Raw genomic sequence first — 24,718 nt, 5'->3', positions numbered from 1 at the left:
TCCCTCAATGCCGGAGGCCAAATGGCAGACAGGAAGGAGGATTCTGCTGTGTCTGTGCTTTACTTATCCCTTTTATACACAGGTGAATGCCTTTTTGCTTTGCCTATCTTCAGTACAACGCTCAACAATCCTCCCTCATGCCTCGGGCCATCATGGATGGCCCCTTGCTGCTAAGCTGCCATCTTAAATCCAGCGGTGTAAAAAGTTAATTCGGACATGGTTACCCCGCGGGAATTTTACCACAGGCATGGCATGTTCTTTCATGCCATCTTTGCTACCAAGTACAGTAAGTGTCACAAGTACTAAACGCTCATGCTAAACCACAGGTGTCCAACTCGAGGCTCAGAGGCCACATCTGGCCCGCCAAAACATATTATGTGGCCCACTAAAGCAAATTAAGTGTGCTTACTTCATGTTTCTTGCTAAACAGGTCGTTTTTTCCCCCCAAAACCGCTTACTATACATTGGCCTTTTTTTACTCTACATGGTCATTTTTCCCCCCCAAAACGCCTTACTATACATGGTGTTGTTGTTTTTTACCAAAAACGTTTTACTATACATGGTCCGTTTTTTTCCCCCCAAAATGCCTTACTTTTCATGGTCTTTTTAGGTTTTTTTTTTTTTTTTTTTTTTTCCAAAAAATGGCTCACTATACGAGGTCGTTTTTTTTGTTTGTTTTTTGAATTTTTTAAACGCCTTATTATACATGGTCGTTTTTTGCTATAGACATGAGTAATAGTTGTGGATTGACGTCTCCTTGGATTTAGTTTCATACAGCTGCAACATTATTACGCGATCAGGGTTTTGGGGGTCGATTATTATTATTAATTGACTGTTGATTATTAATTGTCCTTAATTGTTTATCCACTATTTACGTGGCGCGAGTGTATGTGCCGATATTAGCACATTCTCGAAGCCGTTTGGCTCCGGTGGAAATGTACAGATTCGCAAAATGTATTGACTTATCACGTCGCGAGAAACGCTCAGCTCATATTCGGCATGACCATAGTATATCTATGTATTGCAAATGTTGAGTGCGTCTGTCAACAACCGAGCTTGTTCAAGCAAACAACACGCCTGCCTGCTGGCATCTGCGATTCTCTGAATGGGCGTGACCCGAGCTTCAATGTAAATTACGGTGATCGAGTGATGACATCTATTTTGAATTCAAGAGATGTTACATTTAAATATATAACACTCATTCTGCGGCTGTTCATTAAAAAAAAAAAAAAAAAGAAGATATTTAAAGTGGACAGGTCAGGAACAGCATCTTGAGGTGTCAAGGTTAAACCATATAGTGTATTGAAAAAACAAAACAAAAATAAAAAATACCAAACATTTTGAGATAACAATAGGTTTTGATTGTTTTAAATGAAAAGAAATAATCAAACACAAGCACTTATTTCTCACTGCAGTGAGAATGGCAAATGGAAGGCTCAAGTGATGCTAATTTTCACAAGACATTGGACACTCTTTGGATACACGAAGGTATACTGTAAAGGCTACAGCTTTGTATTATTATTATTTTTGTTTCATCTTCCAACACCAAAAGGCGAAAAAAATTATAAACATTATTAACAGGGTTACTGTTGTATACATGATGCGATGTTGTTTGTAACAGTCAGTTATTGTGGTACGGGGTCTCGCCACACGGTGGCGTCTCTTTGGTTTATTATGTCAGTTAGTTACTTCTTTTCCCCTGAACTTCAGTGCACCTTTTGTCATGGACTCGGTCGGCTGTACCCGACCGCGATGCTCTTAAGTAACGCGCGGTATGCTGGGGAAGTATTGTTTTGTTGCAAATTAAACAACGGCTTGTGGAATATCAAGATGTCTTTGCTCCTTCGGCTATCCAATAACACCCGTCCATGACTAAGTATTCCCTCAGCTCACCACCACTCGTCACATGTTGTTTGAAGAGACGTTGCAATTAAGGCGATTTGTGAAACATGCACTCTTCCTACGTAGATAACACCAGAGAATAATATATGCTTGCCAAAAGTCTTTGCGATCGCTTGTGCAGTAGGTGGCGATACGCACCAAGGAGATGTAATCCGCCCAAAACTTTGAAGAAGAATTAGTAGAAGAAGAAGTAGAAGGCTATACATCCGGTTCAATGAGAAAATCTTCCGGTGACTACAAGCTGAGTTTTCAGTGAGTAATTTAAATATTTGAAACAGTCTGTTTTCCGTTTTAATGTAAATGTACATATGTACACAATTTAGGAGCAAAATTACGCCACTTAGGCCCTCTAGTTTGTTTATTGTTACTCGCTACATCACTGGAAGCTTGCTAGCTATCATAAAACAATATCAACAAAGGGGGCCAGGTAGCTAGCACGCCCACAAGTAAGTACTCAGCTGTCAATCAAGGAAAGCGTTTGGCTTGGATGCTGTTTTGTATGTTTTCCACACCAAAGCTGATGTCCTCAACGGAAGAGCGATGGCTTCACAACCTGCTGCTGGTTGTTTACCTGCATGTCACCGTCAACATAGTCTTGAAAGGTACTGCATGCTGCTTTTTCCTTCCATTTTCTTCTATGTAGCATTATGCCTCTGGTGTCGACAGATGGTCGTGTGATTTCTCCATATTAAAGTAAAAACATGAGTGGCTCAAAGATTTTTAGTTACCTTGACAACTTGGGGCTTTGTGACTACAGCTAGGGTTACTCAGTGTTGCTAACTGTTTTGCAAAATTAAAAAAATAAAATAAAAATGAAATGAATAAAAATAATAAAAAACGAGTAGCAAGTTACCTAATGTTTTTATAGTGAACTAACAACTAACTTTTACAACAATGAAAACTAACTGAAAGTACATCTTACATTAGAGGGTGACACGGGAGTGTATTTTCACTCCCCTCCCATCACACTCACGGTAAAAAAAACAACAACCTTCCTTTTACTAATTTATTGAACAGCTTTTTGAACGACTTACTGTCCCCCCCTTTCTCCTCATGGAGTCTTCGTATTCCGTGCAACATTTTATTTCCAACTGCGGAACTCTACAGTAACCTTTGCACTGGTAACAAGCAACGGCTGACAAATCAGGTCAATTATTTTCTAAAACTCAAAAAGGCAAAATAAGGAAGCGATACCACGGCAAAAACTTAAAACATCAGCAAAAAGCAGTGAAAGGAGAGCTGACAGCCAAACTTCAAATTTGTTTCATCTATATAAATTAAATGCGCCAAACCTTTGAGTATGTGGTGTAGAAGTACATCTTCACTGAGAGGTGTCTTGAATATGTTGGTGACCAAATGTATGGTAGTTTTGTGCTGGGGTATAAAACTCTTTCTTTGCGATTGTCATTAAATAGAAGGTCGTCAAATAGAAAAAACATTACCAAATTAAATCAAAATGATATCAGAGGAGCAGTTTGTTGCCGGTTGTACTAGTTTTACTGTTTGTGTACACAATATTGAATTACTCAATATTTTAGCATATGAACTGAGTTTTTTTCAGTGGGAGGCCTTGAAGCCCTGGTTGACCAGTTGATTGAAAGGAGCACGAGTTGCTCAATGGAAGTCAGGTGTGGAGAGAAAGCCACCTACTCAATGCTTTTGTTTTTGTTTGCAGGCTGACCGAATGGAGTAGGCTTGGGGCTCAAATTGGCAGCCAACAGACTTGTGGGACATGCAGAAGGGAGAAGGGAAGAGAAGGGCGACCTGCATTTGGACCCGTGTGAGTATTGAGCAGTGTCGTGTGCTTGAGGAGCTGATGTGTGATGTCACATTGCACCACAAGGTGGACGTGAGCGCACCGACCTCTCTCTCACTCAACTTAAGCTTCTGCCTCAAACATAAACATGAACATCGTCAGACACTTCTGGACATGTTTTTAAATGATAATGATGTGGGCCAAGTCAGTTGAAAAAAATAATGTTTTTTAGTAACTTGGTTCACGAGTGTCATTTCAAAACATGTCCAGAAGTGTGTGATGATGATGATGTTGTGCCGTAGCTGGCACTTAGTTGTTGTCCCAGTGAGAGAGATCAAATGCGCCCACACCCCCCTTGGCGCCACATCTACTAAGTGTGCATCTGTCATAAGTAAGTGACATCACACATGAGCTCGTCAAGCACACAACACTTAAGCTGCTTGTCGTCAATGTTTGTGTGTGCAACTTGAGTTAGCCCACACAAACATTGACTGTAAAATGCTTTTAAATTGTCTGGTTAGCTTTACTGTACAATAAATTGTTCAATTTGAATCTTTGCGTTTTCTTGGTCAGTGTGCCCTCAACTCATTTGAAGTCTTTCATGCATGCTGGTCACTGCAGTGGAAAACTCTTCAAAGGCTGCTTGAAGTCTTGAGGTGAGAGTTGCACATCAGTCACTGCTACTGTGGACACAAGTGTAACATCACTACTCCTGTTTGTCTCCTCATGACTCAAAACTCGAGGAATCTTTGAATTCATTGAGCTTTGGGTCATGTGAGATGGAGGGGAACAGTGAAAGACTTGTGTCCCATGTAGTGACTGAACTGCAACTTTGACCTGAAGACTCAAAAGTGCCTCCGAAAACCTATTTGCTGCTAGGACCGCCCCTAACTCCGCCCAATTTTGCTTCCACCAATCGTGGCACAGCTTGAATTTGCATAACCAATCAGAAGGCAGTGATTTGCATAGCCACGCCCACTTTTACTAAACCGACCAATCAGGACACTCCAAAATGCACATGGCCCCGCCCCTTTTTCAACCCACCAATCACGGCTTGTCTCATTTGCATGGCCACGCCCCTTTTTCAACCAATCACAGCATTTCATCCCCATTGCTCCACCCACTTCCAGAGCCATCAGCGAATCAGGGAGCTTCATTCCAGCCTAGCCACGCCCACTTTCTAGTATTTCTTCCACCAAAATCTTTTGAAAAAAAATTCAGAAAAAAAAAAATGCTGAATTTTTTCAAAAAACCTAAAAAAAAAAAAATTAGCATTTTTTTTTCTGAATTTTTTTTAGGTTTTTTGTTTTTTAATTTAAGGTTCATAAAGTTAGATTTTTATGATGTTTAAGAATGGAGTTGAGTTAAAGTGTTGTTTGTAAATCAAGCTTTATTTATTTAACAGAGTAGACAATCACAAAGCATAAAAAACAAGTTGCAAGTTGGATGACAGTCTGCTCGTTGCCGCTTGGTGAAGTGGTCGGCCAGCCAGAAGAACGAAGACAAGCGTCGGGACCTTGCTTGGTGAAGTGGTCGGCCAGCGAGAGGAACCTGGACAAGCGTGTGGACCTAAGACAAAAGGACATCCGTCAGTCAAAAGTTAAGTCAACGTATGGTGCAGAAAAAGAAGTTTTTGGCTTGTCACCTACCAGCAATCAAGATGTAAGTTTTCGAAGCTGATCATGTTCCTCGCTGCCTAGAAAGGGGACGAAAACTATTTGCTCAAAGAAGTTGTCATGAGGATTGTGCAATGGAAAGCATTTAAAGAGCGTACCGTCTAAGTGTAAATGTCTCCCACTTCTCAGGTTGCCTCAAAGTTTGGCTTCAGCACCTTGTGGATGAGGAAGCAGCAGCAAGAAAAGCAAATGTGTTGCTGGCATGCGGCTCTGCGCTGGTCTCCGGCTGTTAGCAGTGCGCCAAACTGGACACAAGAACGAAAATTCAACTTTGTCAGGACAGCTGGAACATGCTTCCTTTTCCTTCTTACCAGCAGTGGGCTCAATCTCAGGCAGACGCACTTTGAGTCACGTTTCACCTCATAGCACTCCAGTGGCTCCATCTGCATGACCAGGAAGGAACATGTGAGTAGACACCAATTATATTACTAACGAGAAATGCAGTTACATTTGACTGTACGCTTCTGCAGGAGCTCTTCATTGATGCAGTCATCCGGAACACCATGGCAGGCTTCACACTGTGCACCATTCAAGTTGGGGTGGTGACTAGTTGGATGACATGTAAAGACAGTCTCTACATTGCTGCATGGTGAAGTCGTCACTTGACCAGCGCGTGGGCCTAAAAACAAAGACACTTGAGTCAAAAGTTAACTCCAAAGCTTGTGGCATCAGCAACATACCATGAATGTAGTGATTCACCTCGAATGACAAGGAACATGGCGACTCATTTTTAGTTGACTTTATGATCAGCTGGTTGAGCTCTGAAATTCTGGACTCGTGTAGATGGACAAACCTGCAAACAACAAAAATAAGGAATCAGTCAAGCTGCCATTTAGTATGTTTATTTGCAGATCTCAATATTGAAAATGTAGGCAGCTGTGAGGACCTTCCACATGTTTAAGAATGCTTTGCCCAGCAGGTGGAGGGTCTTGCTGGCAGAGTCCCTGACGGCACTCTCACTGGAAGCGGCACTGCATGCAAAGTCAAAGAAAAAGCAGGTGAGTGCTCGTAAAGCATGCAGAGTTTGTGTGACCTGGACAGGAAGTTGATCATGACGCCATGTTTCTTGATGGCCTGCGCCAAGTACTTTGACTCAAAGTTTGTCTTCGGCAACAGGTTTGAACCTTGACAAAGTTGACATGTTGATCCATGCAGCACGGCTCAGGTTCTTCAGCGCCACCTGGTATACAAGAGCAGGACAAAAATGCTTAAGAGAAAGGTAAAGTATCTTCTGGAGCAGGGGTCTTCAAGCCTGTTCTTCCCCCCCCCCCCCAAAAAAAAACAAAAAAAAAAAAGTCTGCAGTGGACAGCGATGGAAAGTCACACCAGGTCTCCTCACCCTCCAAGCTCATCCAGAATCTTGGCTGGTGCTTCTTCCCGGAGTGATACTCACTCCCCCGGAGCTGGTTGAGTGGAAGCACCTGTGGCTCAAGGCAAACTGTGGCAGGGTTTTTACCTTTTGGACCTGGATTTGACACGCCGCTGCTGATTGATTTCACAGGAGGGCCCCCTGGTCAGCACCTGCTGAAATAGTTAAACATTTGTACAATGTATGAAAGCGTGTGTTTTACTTGTGACAAGAGCAGAGCTGGATGCCTCTTCTGCTAATTTTAAATAGTCAGCTTTACAAGCTATTGGCTAAGCAACCTGACTTTTGGTAGACATGTTGTAGACCTGCAAAAGTCATGCCCCCCCCCCCAAAAAAAACAGCAAGTCAGCCATTTTAAGAGTCGTTTGGGCCATAAAAATGTGAGCCTGTAGACAAATAAAGAGAAAGACACGGCTACTTTGTTTAGTCTGTTTAATATTATGTATATAAAAACAGGAATTCTTCCATTTTTTCAGTCAATCCGGCTATTCTGTTGAAAACGCAAAGCCTGTGGGCAGAAACGAAACAGTTAACATGCATGCATGAAAATACTCATTGTTTAAGTGTGAATTTAGGTACAAGTTTTGTCTACTTACCTTCGGCGAAACGGCACTTTCGTCCAAATGCTGGAAAAGGTTTGAGCAAACGCGTCAACAGTCACAGTCTCACAAACAAACAATTACATTAAATACTTAAATTACTACGCCCAAAATACGTTTTGGTGCAGTTAATGCTAGCATAAAAGTAGAAGACGCAAATTGCCAACGCTAGACCAAACATTTAGTTTAGCGGGTTAGCAAGGCGTGAGCACGTCCCAAGTGCTACTTTACGTTCAAAGTGAGCAAGTAGCAAAAGCAGAGAGTTTTAAGAGGCTGTCAAAGAGTAAACACTCACCTTGCCAAAGTTTGCGACGATCTTGTGGAGATGCGTGCGGAGCTGCAGATGGACGATGACGACTGGAGGCTGTCAGAGGTGAGAATGATAGTCCAGTTTCTCTCGACTTAAATAGGTTTCCGGTGATGACGTCACTTCCAGGGGAAAAAAAAAACGTATTTTACGCAGAAGATAATGGTAAAGAAGCCCTGTTGCATTGAAGCAGCTGGAGCGAAATAATAAGGCATGGTTGACAGCACTGGGTTTCGAACCCGCGCTGTCTCTTCGGTAAGCGATCACGTATACCACACGACTACCGCTTGATGTTTGCTGGGTCATTTGTTTGTAGTATTTAGCTCAATCGTGACGTACTAAGGTATAAGTATAACTAACCTTTATGTCGCTGTCGAACTGTCATGGTCGAGTGGTTTATGAACTTGTGTGATGTTCTTGAAACCCTGGTTCGAATCTTACTTTGTGTTTCATTTAGGTTGTAAATGTAACACAAAGTGAGGATCGAACCAGGGTCTCCGGAACCTCACGCAAAGTATTTTACCATTCGACCATTTTGGCGGAGATATTTCGATTTTTTAATGTGTATATGTACGGATTACGGTCCACGATGAAATGTCTATTCCTGCAGTCCTCCAAGCAGTTCCATCCATTATCCGAGCCGCTTTAAATGAAGGAAATACCACTGGGTAGGTGTTTGGCGTCCCTCGTGAAGTGGTCACTTACACTGCTGAAGCCCTGGACTTTGTGACGACACTCAAACCTGACAAATAACCCCCGACCCCACCAGTGTTCACCACCGCTAACTTCATGATCAGGAGAGAAAGGTAATTGGGTTTGAAATTGAAGACGAACATGACGAAGATTCTCTGTAGTTTGTTATTTTTTTCTTTATTGGTGATCGTGCTTGAATTAAACACACAAGTGTCTTCTTGTCTACTTCAGTCAGAAACAAAACATTCAGACTACACACAAATGTTGAGTACATTTGTTTCAAGTTGCTTTAATGATAAGGGCAACTCTGTTGGAAGGTTGAGACGCTGGGGGTGGTCTCGTTTCGCTGGGGGTTAGGAGGGTGTCTCCCGTCTCTCCTGTTCTGACAGGTCTGCCGCTGCAACACACAAAGAAACATGGTGACATTAAATTACCGGTAAATAATAATAACTATCATTGGGGAGAAAATAGGAAGACTTTCTGAGGGCCCCAACATTTTTACCGCCCCGAAGTATGTATGTGTTATCGGGAACCGTTCAGTGAAGATTAATTTCCAGCACAAATATGATGACAACTGCCTGAATTGTGCCTTTTAATTAACTGTAAAGCATATCTCTCCTAACAGAAATGGTCAGTAACATGCAGTATCCCTATTATTCATAGCTTTTTTTTGGGGGGGGGGGGGGTCAAATTGTCAATCACTATCCGCAAACTCAAAACATACAAAAATATATAGATATTACTCATAGTCTAGTCTTTAAAATGAAAAGAACTTCGTGAAAAAATCATTTCACCCTTTTCTTCCGAAAAGTGAATACAAAAAAAACCTAACTACTTGTGTCAGTCTTTGTCAGGCAATAGGATTCTGAGTGATATGTTTGGGTGAGAAAATGTAAGTGTGTGAAAGTCATTTTCATCCTGATCCCATTTTTGACACTGATGACTCCAGAACGCTCGACCGACCCCGCCACCAACACCCCCCGCCCCACTTCGCATGTCACCACTACCTCAAATACCAGTCAAAATCCAAGAGAAAACGTAAATGACAGCATGACATAAAGCTCTGTGAAAACATCTACGTTATTTGTTGTTTTTTGCTACATACAGTAATAGTTGTGGATTGACGTACCTTGGATTTTATATTCATTGTTTCAGACAGCTGCAACATCGACTTTACGCGATCAGGGTTTTGGGGGTCGATTATTATTATTATAAACTGATAGTTGATTTTGAATTGTCCTTCAATGTTTGTCCACAGTTTACGTGTCGCGAGTGTATGTGCCGAAGTTAGCACATTCTCAAAGCCGTTTGGCTCCGGTGGAAATGTACAAAGTTCGCAAACTGCATCGATTTATCGCGTCGCGAGAATAACTCAACTCACATTCTGCATGACCATTGTATATCTAGTATCCTCGTTGCTAATGCTGAGTGCGTCTGTCAACAACCGTGCATGTTCGAACAAACAACACGCCTGCCTGCTGGCATCTGTTTCGCCGAATGGGCGTGACCGGAACTTCATGTAATTTACTATGAGTGATGACAGATATTTTGGATTCAAGAGATGTTAACATTTGAATATATAACACCCATTCTGCGGCTGTCCATTAAAATATATAAACGAAGGTATTCTGTAAAGGCTACAGCTATGTATTATTATTATTTTGTTTCATCTTCCAACACCGACGAAGAAAGACGAAGAAAATTATTATTATTCATAACAGGGTTAATGTTGTACCCACGATGCGGTGTTGTTGTTTGAAGGGACGTTGCAATTAAGGAAATTTGTCAAACATGCAGTTTTGTTTCCATTTGAATTGAGCTTGTCAGTTACCACACACATTACTTTGTCTTTGACCTACCTACGGTAGATAACATCAGAGGATACCATCTGCTTGCCAAATGTAGTTGGGATCTCTTGTACAGTAGGCGGCGATACGTACCAAGGAGATGTAATCCGCCAAAACTTTGAAGAAGAATTAGTAGAAGAAGAAGAAGGCTATACATCCGGTGCAATGAAAAAATGTTCCGGTGACGACAAGTTATGTTTTCAGTGAGTAATTTAAACATTTTAAACAGTCTATTTGCCGTTTTAATGTAATTGTATATATGTACACAATTTAGGAGGATAATTACGTCACTTAGGCTTTCTAGTGTGTTTATTGTTACTCTCTACGTCAATGGAAGCTCGCTAGCTATTGTAAAACAATATCAACAAAGGTGGCCAGGTAGCTAGCACGCCCACCAGTAGCACTTAGCTGTCAATCAAGGAATGCCTTTGACTTGCATGTTGTTTTGTATGTTTCCCACACCAAAGCTGATGTCCACAATGGAAGAGTGATGGCTTCACAACCTCCTGCTGGTTGTCTACCAGCACATGTCACGGTCAACATATTTTTCAAAGGTACTGCATGCTGCTTTTTGCTTCCATTTTCTTCTAAGTAGCATTATGCCTCTGGTGACTACAGAGGGTCAAAAACATTAAGTACAACAGCACAGTCTAACGAGACGGAATATTGTTATTTTCTAAATATGCTTTCAGTAAATTGTGTCTATTAGACCTTTTTGAGAAAATATTGAAGTATCTCAAAATATACAGTATATTTTATCATGTAAATATTTGCACCAATTTACAATAGTTTAATGTTTAAAAATCAATAAATGTGATTTCTCTGTATTAAAGAAAACATGAATTTTCTAAAATTCAAAAGAATTCTAAGGTGCCTTTTAGTTACCTTGACAACTTGGGGCTTTGTGACTTTGTGACTATAGCTAAGATTACTCAGTGTTTTTTTTGCAAAATAAAATAAATAGAGTAATAAAAATAGAGTAGCAAGTTACCTATTGTTTTTAAAGTTAGCTAAATAGATAGAGGGTGACGCGGGAGTGTATTTTCACTCCCCTCCCATCCACTCTCACAGTAAAAAAAAACAATAACTTGCCTTTTACTAATTTATTGAACAATTAGTGATGTGGTGTGGAAGTGCATCTTCACTGAGAGGTGTCTTGAATATGTTGATGACCAAATGTATGGTAGTTTTTTTGTGCTGGGGTTTTGAGGCTCTTTCTTTGGCATTGTCATTAAATAAAAGGTTGTTAAATAGAAAAGCCATTATACATAATGGGTAAATACACATTCTATATGTGTGTGTATATATATATAAATTCAAAATAAATTAAACACCTTTAAATGATTAAGAAGGTCATGAAATGTATACATTGATCCTGAAAAAAAATATTACAGTCCAAAACTGTATTCATGGACAATTGAATCTGTTATTTCCTAAATGAATAATTTCACATTCTAATACAAAGGATGATTAGGACCACAGTGAAAAAGAAGAAAATAATTGTGCTACGAGATTTGAAGTTGTAATCTTACATTGTAAACTTAAAAAGTTGTTTAGTTTTGACTAAATAGAAAGTCATATACTTCCAAGATAATGTAGTGTTGTAAAATGACAAGAGTAAAGTGATATCTTCGCAAGGGGAGGTCAAGGATATGATAGAGGAGCAGTTTGTTGGCGGTTGTAGTAATTTTACTTTTTGTGTACAGTTGAACAATATTGAACTACTCAATGTTTCAGCATGTAAACTGAGTTTTCAGTTTCAATGGGTGGACTTTGAAGCCCTGGTTGACCAGTTGATTGAAAGGAGCACGAGTTGCTCATTGGAAGTCAGGTGTGGACAGAAAGCCACCAGCTGATTGCTCACACAGATGCATTACTTGTGTGGGCACATTTGAAAATATATGTGTTGAAAGTGAAACTACACCACTTTATTTTACTAGTAATACGACTTTAATCTTAAAATTATTATTATTTTTTAAAAATCTTTTTTTCTGTGCAGAAGAGTGTTGCTCACTGCTTTTGCTTTTGTTTTCAGGCTGACCGGATGGAGGAGGCTTGGGGCTCAAAGGTGCAGCCGACAGACTTGTGGGACATGCGGAAGGGAGAAGGGAAGAGAAGGGCGACCTGCATTTGGACCCGTGTGAGTATTGAGCAGTGTCGTGTGCTTGAGGGGCTGATGTGTGATGTCACATTGCACCACAAGGTGGACGTGAGCGCACCGACCTCTCTCTCACTCAACTTAAGCTTCTGCCTCAAACATAGACAACATGAACATCGTCAGACACTTCTGGACATGTTTTTAAATGATAATGATGTGGGCCAAGTCAGTTGAAAAAAATAATGTTTTTTTTAAAGTATATTTTTTAGTAACTTGGTTCAAAACATGTCCAGAAGTGTGTGATGATGATGTTGTGCAGTAGCTGGCACTTAGTTTTTGTCCCAGTGAGAGAGATCGGATGTGCTCACATCCCTCTTGGCGCCACATCTACTAAGTGTGCATCTGTCATTTGAAGTAAGTGACATCACACATGAGCTCGTCAAGCACGCAACACTTAAGCTGCTTGTCGTCAATGTTTGTGTGTGCAACTTGAGTTAGCCCGCACAAACATTGACTGTAAAATGCTTTTAAATTGTCTGGTTAGCTTTACTGTACAATAAATTGTTCAATTTGAATCTTTGCGTTTTCTTGGTCAGTGTGCCCTCAACTCATTTGAAGCCTTTCATGCATGCTGGTCACTGCAGTGGAAAACTCTTCAAAGGCTGCTTGAAGTCTTGAGGTGAGAGTTGCACATCAGTCACTGCTACTGTGGACACAAGTGTAACATCACTACTCCTGTTTGTCTCCTCATGACTCAAAACTCGAGGAATCTTTGAATTCATTGAGCTTTGGGTCATGTGAGATGGAGGGGAACAGTGAAAGACTTGTGTCCCATGTAGTGACTGAACTGCAACTTTGACCTGAAGACTCAAAAGTGCCTCCGAAAACCTATTTGCTGCTAGGACCGCCCCTAACTCCGCCCAATTTTGCTTCCACCAATCGTGGCACAGCTTGAATTTGCATAACCAATCAGAAGGCAGTGATTTGCATAGCCACGCCCACTTTTACTAAACCGACCAATCAGAACGCTCCAAAATACACATGGCCACGCCCCCTTTTCAACCCACCAATCACAGCGTATCTCATTTGCATAGCCACGCCCCCTTTTCAACCAATCACAGCATTTGTACCCCATTGCTCCACCCACTTCCAGAGCCATCAGCGAATCAGGGAGCTTCATTCCAGCCGAGCCACGCCCACTTTCTAGTATTTCTTCCCCAAAATTTTTTGAAAAAAAATTCTGGGGAAAAAAAATTCTGGAAAAAAAAAATTCTGGAAAAAAAAAATTCTGGAAAAAAAAAAATTCCTGGGAAAAAAAAAAAAAAAAATCTTTTTTAGGTTTTTGTTTTTTTAATTTAAGATTAATAAAGTAAGATTTTTATTATGTGTTTAAGAATGGAGTTGAGAGTTAAAGTGTTGTTTGTAAATCAAGCTTTATTTATTTTGCAGAGTAGACAATCACAAAGCATAAAAAAACAAGTTGCAAATTGGATGACAGTCTGCTCGTTGCCGCTTGGTGAAGTGGTCGGCCAGCCAGAAGAACGAAGACAAGCGTCGGGACCTTGCTTGGTGAAGTGGTCGGCCAGCGAGAGGAACCTGGACAAGCGTGTGGACCTAAGACAAAAAGACATCCGTGAGTTAAAAGTTAAGTCAACGTATGGTGCAGAAAAAGATGTTTTTGGCTTGTCACCTACCAGCAATCAAGATGCAAGTGATCAAAGCTGCATTATGGTGGAAGCTGATCATGTTCCTCGCTGCCTAGAAAGGGAAAGAAAACCATTTGATCAAAGAAGTTGTCATGAGGATTGTGCAATGGAAAGCATTTAAAGAGCGTACCGTCTAAGTGTAAATGTCTCCCACTTCTCAGGTTGCCTCAAAGTGTTGCTGGCATGCGGCTCTGCGCTGGTCTCTGGCTGTTAGCAGTGCGCCAAACTGGACACAAGAACAAAAATTCAACTTTGTCGAGACAACTGGAACATGCTTCCTTTTCCTTCTTACCAGCAGTGGGCTCATCCTCAGGCAGACGCACTTTGAGTCACGTTTCACCTCGTAGCACTCCAGTGGCTCCATCTGCATGACAAGGAACATGTGAGTAGACACCAATTATATTACCAACCAGAAATGCAGTTACGTTTGACTGTTCTGCAGGAGCTCCAAGTTGATGCAGTCATCGAGATCATCATGGCAAGATTCAGGCTGTGCACCATTCAAGTTGGATGATGTGAAGTCTTCAGTTGCCCAGCAAGGAGCGCACCGACCAGCGTGTGGACCTACGACAAAGACATGCGTGTCAAAGCTTGTAGCGTCAGCAACTTAGCATGAATGTCTTTTTAAAATGGAACATTGCGAGTCATTTTGGTTGACTTTACTGGAGACTGGAACCTTCTACTGCAGCAGCTGGTCGAGCACGGTTAACATCGAAGCGCATGCTGAGCTCCTGAAACGGTTAACATCGAAGCGCATGCTGAGCTCCTGAAACTCTGGACTGGTGCGGAGACTTCTCCAAGATGGACAAACGAGGGACCAGTCAAGTTGCCATTTAGTATATTTATTTGCATGTCTGAGCATTGAAAATGTTCGCTGCTTTGAGGAACTTCCACATGTTTACGTCGCATTTGTCTTTTTGCCTGCCAGGTCGAGGGTGGCACTCTTCCTGGAAGCTGCACTGCATGCAAAGTCAAAGAAAAAGCAGGTGAGTGCTCTTAAAACAGAGTTTTTTTGTAGCTTGTGTAATAGGTCCGAACCTTCAGGAAGAGGAGCTCTACTTCACAATTTGATCCATGCTGAATGGATCAGGGTCTTAAGCGCCACCTGGTGGACAAGAGAAGGACAGTTCATCCATCAGTCTTGTTTCACAGCTCTCTGAAGTTCTCCCATGACGGCAGAAAAAGTTGGCAATGGACACTGCTGGAAAGTCACATCAGGCCTCCTGACCCTCCTCAAGTTTCATCCAGAATCTAAACTGGAGCAATTCTAGGTTTTTAAACAATTACCGTGTTGGCATTGAGTATCAAATCCAGGTCCAGAAAGCAAAATCCCTGTAACAGTTTGGCTTTAGGCACAGGTGTTTCTACTCAACCAGCAGGTAACGAGCTCCTTCAGAGCTGGTTGAGTAGAAGCACCTGTGGCTAAAGCCAAACTGTGGCAGGGTTTTTACTTTTTGGACCTGATTTGACACACCTCTGCTGATTGATTATAATCACAGGAGGCCCACTGGTCAGCACCTGCTGAAATAGTCAAACATTTTTGCATGTGTGTTTTACCAGTGAGGAGAGCAGAGCTGGACGCCTCTTCAACTGTGTGGTGCCCTGAAAGACATGGTTAACAAAATCATGCTACTTTTTAAAAGTCAGTCTTACTAGTGGCTTGGCAACTAGTGGAAAAACACTGGATTCTGCCATTTTGCTGTCAGTCTGGCCGTTCTGTTTCAAATGCAAACCTGTGGATAAAAAGAAATGAGGCAATTAGATGCACTTGATTGAAATTGGTTACTCTGAATACACTTGAAAACGCACAGGAAGTCGGCCGTTTTCAGGTCCATTTGTTTTTTTTGGGGGGGGGGGGGGGGAATCCGTCGACAGCCCAAAATGGCGCTTTCGTCCAGATCGATGCTGGGAAAAAAATGAGCAAATGCTTTGATAGTCATCGTGCCTGCATAACTGTTGACCAAACGTGAACTTGACAACGATTAAATACTTAAATTATTGCGTTCATTAATTTAATCAGCGTCTACGCCCATAAAACGCGTTTTGGTGCGATTTAAGGTCGTAGAAGACGTTCATTGCCAACGCTAGAGCAAGCGTTTTAGCTTAGCATGTTAGTGCGAAAATAAAAAGCCAAAAGTGTTACTTTACGTTAAAGGTGTGCAAAAACTGTGAAGGACTTTTAAAAGGCTTTTAATGCATGAACAGTACACTCACCTTGTCTTAAGTTTTCGATGATCTTGTGGAGATGCGTGCGGAGGAGCAGATGGACAGCACACCCGGAGCCTGTCAGAGGTGAGAGAGAATGATTAGCCCGTTTGTCCTTACTTAAATAGGTTTCCGGTCATGACGTCATTTCCCGAAAACAAAAATAAAACTAATTTCACGCGGAAAGCAAATTGCCAAGGAGTTAAATGACATGAAAAAGCGGGAGCGACATAATACAAGTTGTGTAATCTAACAACGCCGGGATGCGAACCCGCTTCGTAAGGCGTGAGACGTCAAGTCGTTCACCACCATGCTATTGCTCGCTTGGGATTGTTCAGTGTAATAGTCATATTGATGAAATAATAGTAGGGGCGGAGTTGAAGTTAAGATACAAGTACAACCAACTTCGGGAGTGTGCAATATCCAATTCGGTCCAATGGTTAGTGACAATACTTAGTCTTCTGCAGACTCGGGTTCGAATCTTACCTTGTCCCTCATTTGATTTGTAAATGGAGCATAGAGTGAGGATCGAACCCGGGTCACCGGAACCACACGCAAAGTCTTTTACCATTCTGCCATCTTTACGGAGAAATCTCGAAATTTTTGGGTGTATTTAATGGAGCCCAGTGTTCAAACCAATAAGTACAAACTTTCAAAGTGTCGTTCAGTATCCCATATGGTCCAATGGTTAGTGACAATACGTAGTCTTCTGGAGACTCGGGTTCGAATCTTACCTTGTCCCCCATTTGATTTGTAAATGGAGCATAGAGTGAGGATCGAACCCGGGTCACCGGAACCGCACGCAAGGTCTTTTACCATTTTGCCATCTTCACGGAGAAATCTCGAAATTTTTGGGTGTATTTAATGGAGCCCTGTGTTCTCAAACCAATAAGTACAAACTTTCAAAGTGTCTTTCAGTATCCCATATGGTCCAATGGTTAGTGACAATACGTAGTCTTCTGCAGACTCGGGTTCGAATCTTACTTTGTCCCCCATTTGATTTGTAAATGGAGCATAGAGTGAGGATCGAACCCGGGTCACCGGAACCGCACGCAAAGTCTTTTACCATTTTGCCATCTTCACGGAGAAATCTCGAAATTTTTGGGTGTATTTAATGGAGCCCTGTGTTCTCAAACCAATAAGTACAAACTTTCAAAGTGTCTTTCAGTATCCCATATGGTCCAATGGTTAGTGACAATACGTAGTCTTCTGCAGACTCGGGTTCGAATCTTACTTTGTCCCCCATTTGATTTGTAAATGGAGCATAGAGTGAGGATCGAACCCGGGTCACCGGAACCGCACGCAAAGTCTTTTACCATTTTGCCATCTTCACGGAGAAATCTCGAAATTTTTGGGTGTATTTAATGGAGCCCTGTGTTCTCAAACCAATAAGTACAAACTTTCAAAGTGTCTTTCAGTATCCCATATGGTCCAATGGTTAGTGACAATACGTAGTCTTCTGGAGACTTGGGTTCGAATCTTACCTTGTCCCCCATTTAATTTGTAAATGGAGCATAGAGTGAGGATCGAACCCGGGTCACCGGAACCACACGCAAAGTCTTTTACCATTTTGCCATCTTCACGGAGAAATCTCGAAATTTTTGGGTGTATTTAATGGAGCCCTGTGTTCTCAAACCAATAAGTACAAACTTTCAAAGTGTCGTTCAGTGTTACATATGGTCCAATGGTTAGTGACAATACGTAGTCTTCTGGAGACTTGGGTTCGAATCTTACCTTGTCCCCCATTTAATTTGTAAATGGAGCATAGAGTGAGGATCGAACCCGAGTCACCGGAACCGCACGCAAGGTCTTTTACCATTTTGCCATCTTGACGGAGAAATTTCGAAAAATTTTTTGCAGTGACCCAATCAGTTACAAAACCAGGAAATCGAGATGTTTGGCATCACTCTTAAAGTGGTCAATTACACCGCTCACGTCCCCCGTGGACTAAATTCACAACACTCAAATCTAACAAATAATCTCACCCCACCAGTGTTTGCAAATAGCTAACTTCATGATGTCATCCATCAGGAAAGAGTTTGTCAACTTGGTTTGAAATTGAAGACGAAAACGACAAAGAGTCAGTGTACGTTTGTTACTTTTCTTTATTGGTGATTGTGAATAAAGTGCTTGAATAAAGCAAGTGTGTTCTTGTCTGCTTCAGTCAAAAACAAAACATACACACACACACACAGTCACAAATGTTAAATTCAGATGTTCTAAGATGCTTTGATGGCAAAAAAAAACTCTTATTATACACGTTTGGGGTTTTTTTTCTGCAAAAAACGCCTTACTATGCATGGTTGGGATTTTTTGCCAAAGAAAAAACTTACTATTGATGGACATTTTTTCTGAAAATAAAATGCCTTACAATGCATGGTCGCTTTATTTTTTAGCAAAAAAACGCCTTATCTAAATATGGTCGTTTTTTGTTTGTTTTTTTGCAAAAAAAACACCTTACTATACATAGTTTAGTAGTGTTATGTTTGTACTCTGCTAGTGGAGTACAAACAAAACATTCATCTCCCTGTCGAGTTGGCGCTTTGCTGTCCAGGGGCCGGAGCATCGGAAGAGACTTAACAGTTCTCATCCATTTTTCTGCACACTCGCCACAAGAGTCGATTTGTTCATCTTGGAGCGTCTTCATTTGACAGGAGCAATCATCCCTCTTCCTCATCATTGATGTCTATTTTGCCGGTTACTTTGTCAGGCCTTTTGTCCCATCTGGCTCATCGTCCACCTGCAAAACAAAAACAGTACACGTGCAGAACATGGCCAAACAGGAACACCTAAAATGTGCAATATCTGGCCACTGCAAAATGGAAAATCAGATCAAACATTTGATCAGATGACCAAAGGTGTGAGTTCACCATTGAGTAAGTACCGCATACATTTGTATGATACTGGCAGTCATACCAGCCCTCTGAACGAAAACACACCTACGATTTGGGCCGTGACAAAAATGAGTTTGACGCCATCTGAGCATTTTTATCGACAGTTCTCTGTAGCAGGACCCTACGACTTCTCCAAATGCCAACGCAAACGTCATCGAACTGCAAAAAGTGAAAGCAAACGCACACTTGGCAACCATGTGGTGACTCACGCACTCGCACGCATGCAGGTTAGCAACAATCTGGGACCGGACCTCCTGCCAGGCCAAGCTTGTTGGAAAGAGGTCACATTCTCCAAGGTGTGTCTAAACTAAGATGACATGTGGATGTGTTGGCACGGGAAGGCGCTCCAGGCTCCCCACCACCGCATCTGATGCCTCTCCCTACAAGGGAAGCCGACACGTTTGTTTTTTCTTTCCTCCTCCTTTTTTCCCCCCCCCTCTTCTCTTTCGCCTTGAACAGAATCTCTCAGCCAGAGAAAACACAAGAATTGTTTGCTTTCGTGGTTGTTCCATCCCTCGGGTTTATACAGACTTAAAATTACCAATAAAGTGGAGGATGAGCTTGACAACAGAAATTATGCTTAATTTGGGAACGCAATTCCATTCTTTTTCCCACAGGGGTTTCCGTTTTGTCATGTTGAATGTCATTTGTTTTTAGCTTTTGAATAAACGCATGTTTGCGGAGCTTGTTTACCTTAGAACTCTATTACAGTGTTCCCTGCGGCCTACTATAGCACAGATTTTCAAGTAAAACTTTTTTATTGCTTTTTACAGTACGCAAGCAAGTGCGGATTTAGAGTTGCTTGCCTTCGGTGTAGCACCAAGGTTAATAGTTAGCGTTAATAGTCACCATTTATAATTACTATAACATCTATGCTAATTTTTGTTAGCCGGTTACAGTGTTTTGCATTAGCCAAAAGCTAGCAGACTTTTGTCGGAAAACACTGCAGTATATACGGTTTGGTTGAACGTATATGTGTTTAAATGTAAATTCCGACAGTCAGTCGATAGATAGCTTGATCGACCTTGTTCACAATTTTTTAAACAAGGCAGTGAAATCCCTGCTTCGTGCTTGCTCTCCCGCCATCTACCTAACAATGACATCACCACAGAGAAAACAAGCCGAACACAATCCTCACAAGCTCACAAAGGTCTTCGCCCACTATTAAAATGAGTAATGTCCTCCTGTTTTGTGTCACAGGTCCACCACTGCATTTATATATACATACCCTTCTTGCTGATTAGCCCTTAAAAGCTGACAATGCAGGATCACAGCTATCTGGTAAATGGAAATGCGACAAACACCAGCCACACTCAGCGGATTGCTTTGGCTTGCATCATTTTGGCTGAATGAGTGCTTAGTAAGTGGTCATAAAGAAAACGTGAGCTATAACACCAAGTTGGGCTTGAGGACTGCCGTTGGAGAATTAACAGGCCCTAGGTACAATACGCTACGTCCACAGGCGCAGGTTGAGACCCGACGGTGCGTCCAGTTCTTTGTATAAATCACTATAGTCGGCCATCTTCTGCCACTGATTTACTGCATTCTTCAATGAGAATGTAAACACTCCACCCCCACGCATCTGCGTGACACTATAACAATTACGTCGTGTAAGTTGAGGTTTTAATCATTTTCATAGAGGGCGGGAGTCCTGAGATATTAAAAATATGTATTTATGAGTTCTGGTCCTTGAATAAATTTGTTAAAAATGGCAGCAGTAGGCTGGCACTCAAATGACTACAAGACGCCAGCAAGCGCACAGAGCTGGAATCATGGAAGGAAAAGCAATGAGGTTGTGGTTAAACTAAGGTTAGAGACCGTGATCTGGATCAGGTTTGAACGGGGGCATTTGAAGGGTGCAGAATTTTAACCCTCTGAAGGAACAGAACAGAAGTAAAAATTGTTTTTTTGTTCGTTTGGTAGTCACTCACCCACTAATATCTGAAGTCGAAGAATATTGTTGGGAGGAGGTCATTCAGCTTTTCACACTGTTACACTTAATTCTTTCTTTAAAGCGAAAGTCAAGCCAAACATAATTTTTTCAAGAATACGTTCCCAGCAGGCCCACTAGTTGAAACACGGCATTCTGATTAATTTTGAGTTTATGGAATATAAGCAGCAAAATGCACTCGTTTTTTTAGCCATCTCTGCGGGGGCGGCCATTTTGTCTTCTGTCGACTGAAAATGACATCACAACTGCTCACGGCGACCAATCACGGCTGACCTGTTTTCTGAATCTGAGTCGTGATTGATCGGTAGCAGAAAGATGGCGGCGAAACATGGCAGCCTCCTGTAGGGGAGGCACGCCCTATGTATTATAATTAGCAATTAGTAGACCTACGATTATATTTAAATTTTTAGCATTGAAAAATCAAAACATTCTCCACATTGTTCCTTTCATGAAAATGGACTGATGCAAAATCAGCTTTGTTTTAAAATAAATAAATAAATAAACTCATTTAAACTGGCCTTGGCAAAAAATATCGATAACACATCACGATTGTAAACACAATCCTCCTCTAAATCGTACAGGTGTGTTCTGCAATTTATTAACTCATGCAGGTCAGTCCTTGTTAGCCTCTCACATTAGCCAATAATTGGGCTTCAGACAGCAGCCTGCTGTTTTGCCTCTAGTTATGGTGTGTGTGTGTGTGTGTGCATTTATAGGTCAAGGGGGGCTTAAATGAGCCTATTCACCACCCGAGGGTGATCTCTGCCATAACAGCAATGGAAGTGTGTTTGCGCTTGTGTCCTCATCACTGCGAGCAGTTGGCGCCGGATGACAGGCGTCGTTTTTTTTTTTTTTTTTTTTTTTTTTTTGGGAGCTTGAACTAAAAAGAGGAGTTGTGTTTTTGTGTTTGTTTCCCCAGCTTGGGTTACGTTTTGGACCGAACGGTGGCGAGGGGAGCGTGTCCCGAGGCTGAGTCATTCTCTCCTCTTGGTTACACCGCTTTGTGTTTTTGTTTGGATTCTTACGTGTCTAAAATTATATTTTAAAAAAAAAAAAAAAAAAAAAAAAAAGGGGGGTCCCTCCTCTTTCCTGTGAAACGTTTGATGTCAAGCTGCATGTTTTGGAGATGACACAGGCAACCTCTTCCAACTTCACAAATCCACTTTGGGGTTCTGCAGTCCAGCGGGCAAAACATGTCTGCAGTAAATTGTGGAATGGAAAAGCACGCTTCATGCCACGGAGGCGGTAATGCAATTATAGCCGACTGCTCCCCCACATCTTCACCACCACCCGGCATGTTGTCTGCCTTCATCGTCGCCCACCTGGTAAGCAGCCCATGACGCCAGACTCCCCCTCAACGTGCGCCCCGCAAGCTTTCGACTAGTCTGCTCTCCAGGCCTGGGGCTGGGCCACAAGATGGGGATGGGTGGGCGGCTGGACAGGAGGTATTAGGGAGTGCGGTTTGTTGGTTCTGATTAGAGGATCAGATGCGCCAGTGATGCCAGGTGGCGGTGGGCGGCCGGTCTCTCGACTCTGGCCTCTCTCCAATGGCTTTAGTTTGAGATATTGCTGGGTAGATTGGGTTACTTTTACCCAAGGTTGGGTTGATTTGTTTGACCCAGCAATTTGGATTTGGGCGGGCTGAAGAGCTGAGGCTGGTCGACATTTTGGATAAAGTTTTTGTGGACTGAAATGTATTTTATGTTACATTCTTTGATATGATGGGTATAAATAACCCAGCGTTGGCTTTTTGCCTTTTGGACCCAGCCCTGCGTAAGATATTTTACCCAATTTGGGTTACTTTTAACCCAGCAGTTTTAAGAATGATAGCCCATAGCTTTAATTCATTAGTATGTGTACTAATGAACCCTTGTTGGATCCAAATTTTGACTCGATTCCTCAACCCAAAGTGCTGGGTAAGATAATGCAATACTGGCTCAGCCCCTTTTGGACCCAGTACTGGGTTAGCTATTCCTCCTTATACTTTAATTTTAACCCAGCAGTTAAGTGTTTTTTTTTTTTTGTTTTTTGTTTTTTTTTTTAAATAAAGGCAAATAGCGCTATATTGTAAAATATAAAAACATCACAAAAGCGAATGGAAAGAAACAAACAGTTGACTATTTTCCACGCCTGCTCTATGCTCCTTGTGAGTGTTTTCATTTTGTATTTGTGGCTGCTTGTCCCATTTAATAAAAGTGCTTAGGTGAGTATTGCATTTATATGTTATCATTTTTTAGCATACTTTTGTTATACGCAATTGTGCACTGTAATTTGGTTAAACATTTAGGTTTTTAAATATATGATGTGAAGTTTCCTTTAGTTTTATGTGTCAGTTTTACAGTAATCTTCAACAGGGAGTGACAAATAATTCGCTTTTTTTTTTTTTTACTGTGCAGACGTGAGAATAAGAAAAGGCACTAAAGAACACCATTTTTTATGTAGTTAAAGTAGTAAGGGTTATTTTTGTCTTGCTTGATCGCAGATTTTCACCTCTCTCAGGTGAGACTGGAACATTCTCCCCAAGATTAAAGGAAGCACATTAACGGTAAGAGTTAACTCTTTACTTTCTTAGCATGCAGCCTTGATGTCCCACCAAATGTATCCCGATAAAAACCGCCAACGCGAAAGCTCTACTCCTGTTCGGTTCCTATACTGTTGAATTTTCCATGTTTGTCAAAGCCCCGGCAAAGGAACACTTTGAAGGCCGCAATAAATCCGTGTGTAAGTGAATCCAAACATGTGTAGGGCTCAAGTTGCAGTGTGTGGTCCCATTTTCCTGAAGACGAGCAGCCTCTGGTGACTTTAAAAGAGAGCGTCCGAGTTTGAAATTGGACAACAGCGAGAGGAGCGCGGCGGCGAGCGGAGACGACCGGAGGCACGCGGCTGCGCTCCACATAAAATAAATCCACACCACTTTTATGGGCTTCATCACAGTAGCGATCTAAATCTGGGTTAACAAGCGCAGCTTACCACTAAGAGCCCAGGGCACCATGCAGAGAAGAGAGAGGAAAAAAAAAAAAAAAAAAAAAAGTATTCTCTCTCGAAATTCATTTCCCATAAGCCATCTGGGCCCGCTTCCTTTGAAGTGGCTTTCTTCGACTTTGGACAGGAAGTCTGCAGCTTAGAGCGTTGCCAAGTTGCCAACCTAAAGACGGAAAGAGAAGAAGAGAGCAAAGCGTACCTGCATTGTGATGCCGCGAGCAAGTGATAATCCACACATAAATAGAAAGTGGGAAAATGCAAACACAACATGCAGAATAATATGCGCTTAAGCCTTATTTGGACCCGCTTTGTTCGCGACTTGTCCTATTCTGCGCAGTGACGAGAGCAAAGAGGGGAAGACGAGCGCAGGCACGCCGCCAAAATGCAAATGCCGCCGAATAAATGACACTAAAGCCCAATGTGCCACTTTGCGCCCAAGCCTGCTGAATTAACACCGTTATCATAAACAAAACATTATTTTACGATGAGCGTCGGCAGATGGTTAAGAGCATTAGCGCGGGAGCTGCCAAAGGGGCGCCGCTCGCCCCTTGTTTGGCGTGATAGAATTCAGCCAATTGGCTCCAATGCCGCCAATGTGCCCTCGGCATACGGCCCAGTAAATATTGACTGATATTTTAATTACTCTTTGCATAATCTAATAATTAACCGTACCGCATTAGAGTTTCACCCTTCCACGGCGCTGCATCGCGGCGAAAAAGCTGCAAACTCTCTC

General features: G+C 41.9%; 5 long non-coding RNA genes across 20 annotated transcripts; 2 read left to right on the top strand and 3 right to left on the bottom strand.

The window, feature by feature from the left end:
* Positions 1-1,975: 1,975 nt before the first annotated feature.
* Positions 1,976-7,117, top strand: LOC147127532 (uncharacterized). 5 transcript variants are annotated; one of them, XR_015084584.1, is made up of 7 exons: positions 1,976-2,504; positions 3,578-3,682; positions 5,066-5,257; positions 5,464-6,169; positions 6,251-6,332; positions 6,451-6,553; positions 6,682-7,117. It is a non-coding gene; the product is annotated as an uncharacterized LOC147127532 (long non-coding RNA). The 5 variants fall into 5 exon arrangements; XR_015084582.1 differs by lacking the exon at positions 6,682-7,117 and having other exon boundaries at positions 5,464-5,739; positions 5,805-6,169; positions 6,451-6,620; XR_015084583.1 differs by lacking the exon at positions 6,682-7,117 and having other exon boundaries at positions 1,978-2,154; positions 2,420-2,504; positions 6,451-6,620.
* On the bottom strand, positions 5,098-7,690 carry LOC147127531 (uncharacterized). The gene is made up of 11 exons (XR_015084579.1): positions 7,598-7,690; positions 7,300-7,329; positions 6,674-7,211; positions 6,459-6,514; positions 6,221-6,305; positions 6,034-6,127; positions 5,795-5,953; positions 5,646-5,717; positions 5,433-5,579; positions 5,308-5,354; positions 5,098-5,227 (listed from the first exon to the last, which is right to left on the bottom strand). It is a non-coding gene; the product is annotated as an uncharacterized LOC147127531 (long non-coding RNA).
* Positions 7,691-8,571: 881 nt separating this feature from the next.
* On the bottom strand, positions 8,572-9,791 carry LOC147127530 (uncharacterized). The gene is made up of 2 exons (XR_015084585.1): positions 9,432-9,791; positions 8,572-8,699 (listed from the first exon to the last, which is right to left on the bottom strand). It is a non-coding gene; the product is annotated as an uncharacterized LOC147127530 (long non-coding RNA).
* Positions 9,792-9,987: 196 nt separating this feature from the next.
* LOC147127529 (uncharacterized) lies at positions 9,988-15,711 on the top strand. Of its 6 annotated transcripts, none has more exons than XR_015084513.1 (6): positions 9,988-10,352; positions 10,617-10,703; positions 12,185-12,289; positions 13,697-13,880; positions 14,115-14,939; positions 15,106-15,711. It is a non-coding gene; the product is annotated as an uncharacterized LOC147127529 (long non-coding RNA). The 6 variants fall into 6 exon arrangements; XR_015084515.1 differs by having other exon boundaries at positions 9,999-10,352; positions 14,115-14,335; positions 14,375-15,711; XR_015084514.1 differs by having other exon boundaries at positions 10,001-10,352; positions 14,115-14,335; positions 14,396-15,711.
* LOC147127528 (uncharacterized) lies at positions 13,662-16,302 on the bottom strand. Of its 7 annotated transcripts, none has more exons than XR_015084509.1 (8): positions 16,168-16,302; positions 15,763-15,858; positions 15,511-15,686; positions 14,992-15,058; positions 14,246-14,912; positions 14,084-14,179; positions 13,942-14,005; positions 13,662-13,861 (listed from the first exon to the last, which is right to left on the bottom strand). It is a non-coding gene; the product is annotated as an uncharacterized LOC147127528 (long non-coding RNA). The 7 variants fall into 7 exon arrangements; XR_015084510.1 differs by having other exon boundaries at positions 15,607-15,686; XR_015084505.1 differs by lacking the exon at positions 15,763-15,858 and having other exon boundaries at positions 14,246-14,317; positions 14,379-14,912; positions 16,168-16,290.
* Between the last annotated feature and the right edge of the window lie 8,416 nt (positions 16,303-24,718).

This window comes from Filicampus tigris, chromosome 21, assembly GCF_054856515.1.
Source record: "Filicampus tigris isolate MCC_2025a chromosome 21, RoL_Ftig_1.0, whole genome shotgun sequence".
Taxonomy (NCBI): Eukaryota; Metazoa; Chordata; class Actinopteri; order Syngnathiformes; family Syngnathidae; genus Filicampus; species Filicampus tigris.
This window is presented reverse-complemented; position numbering and strand designations above follow the sequence as displayed.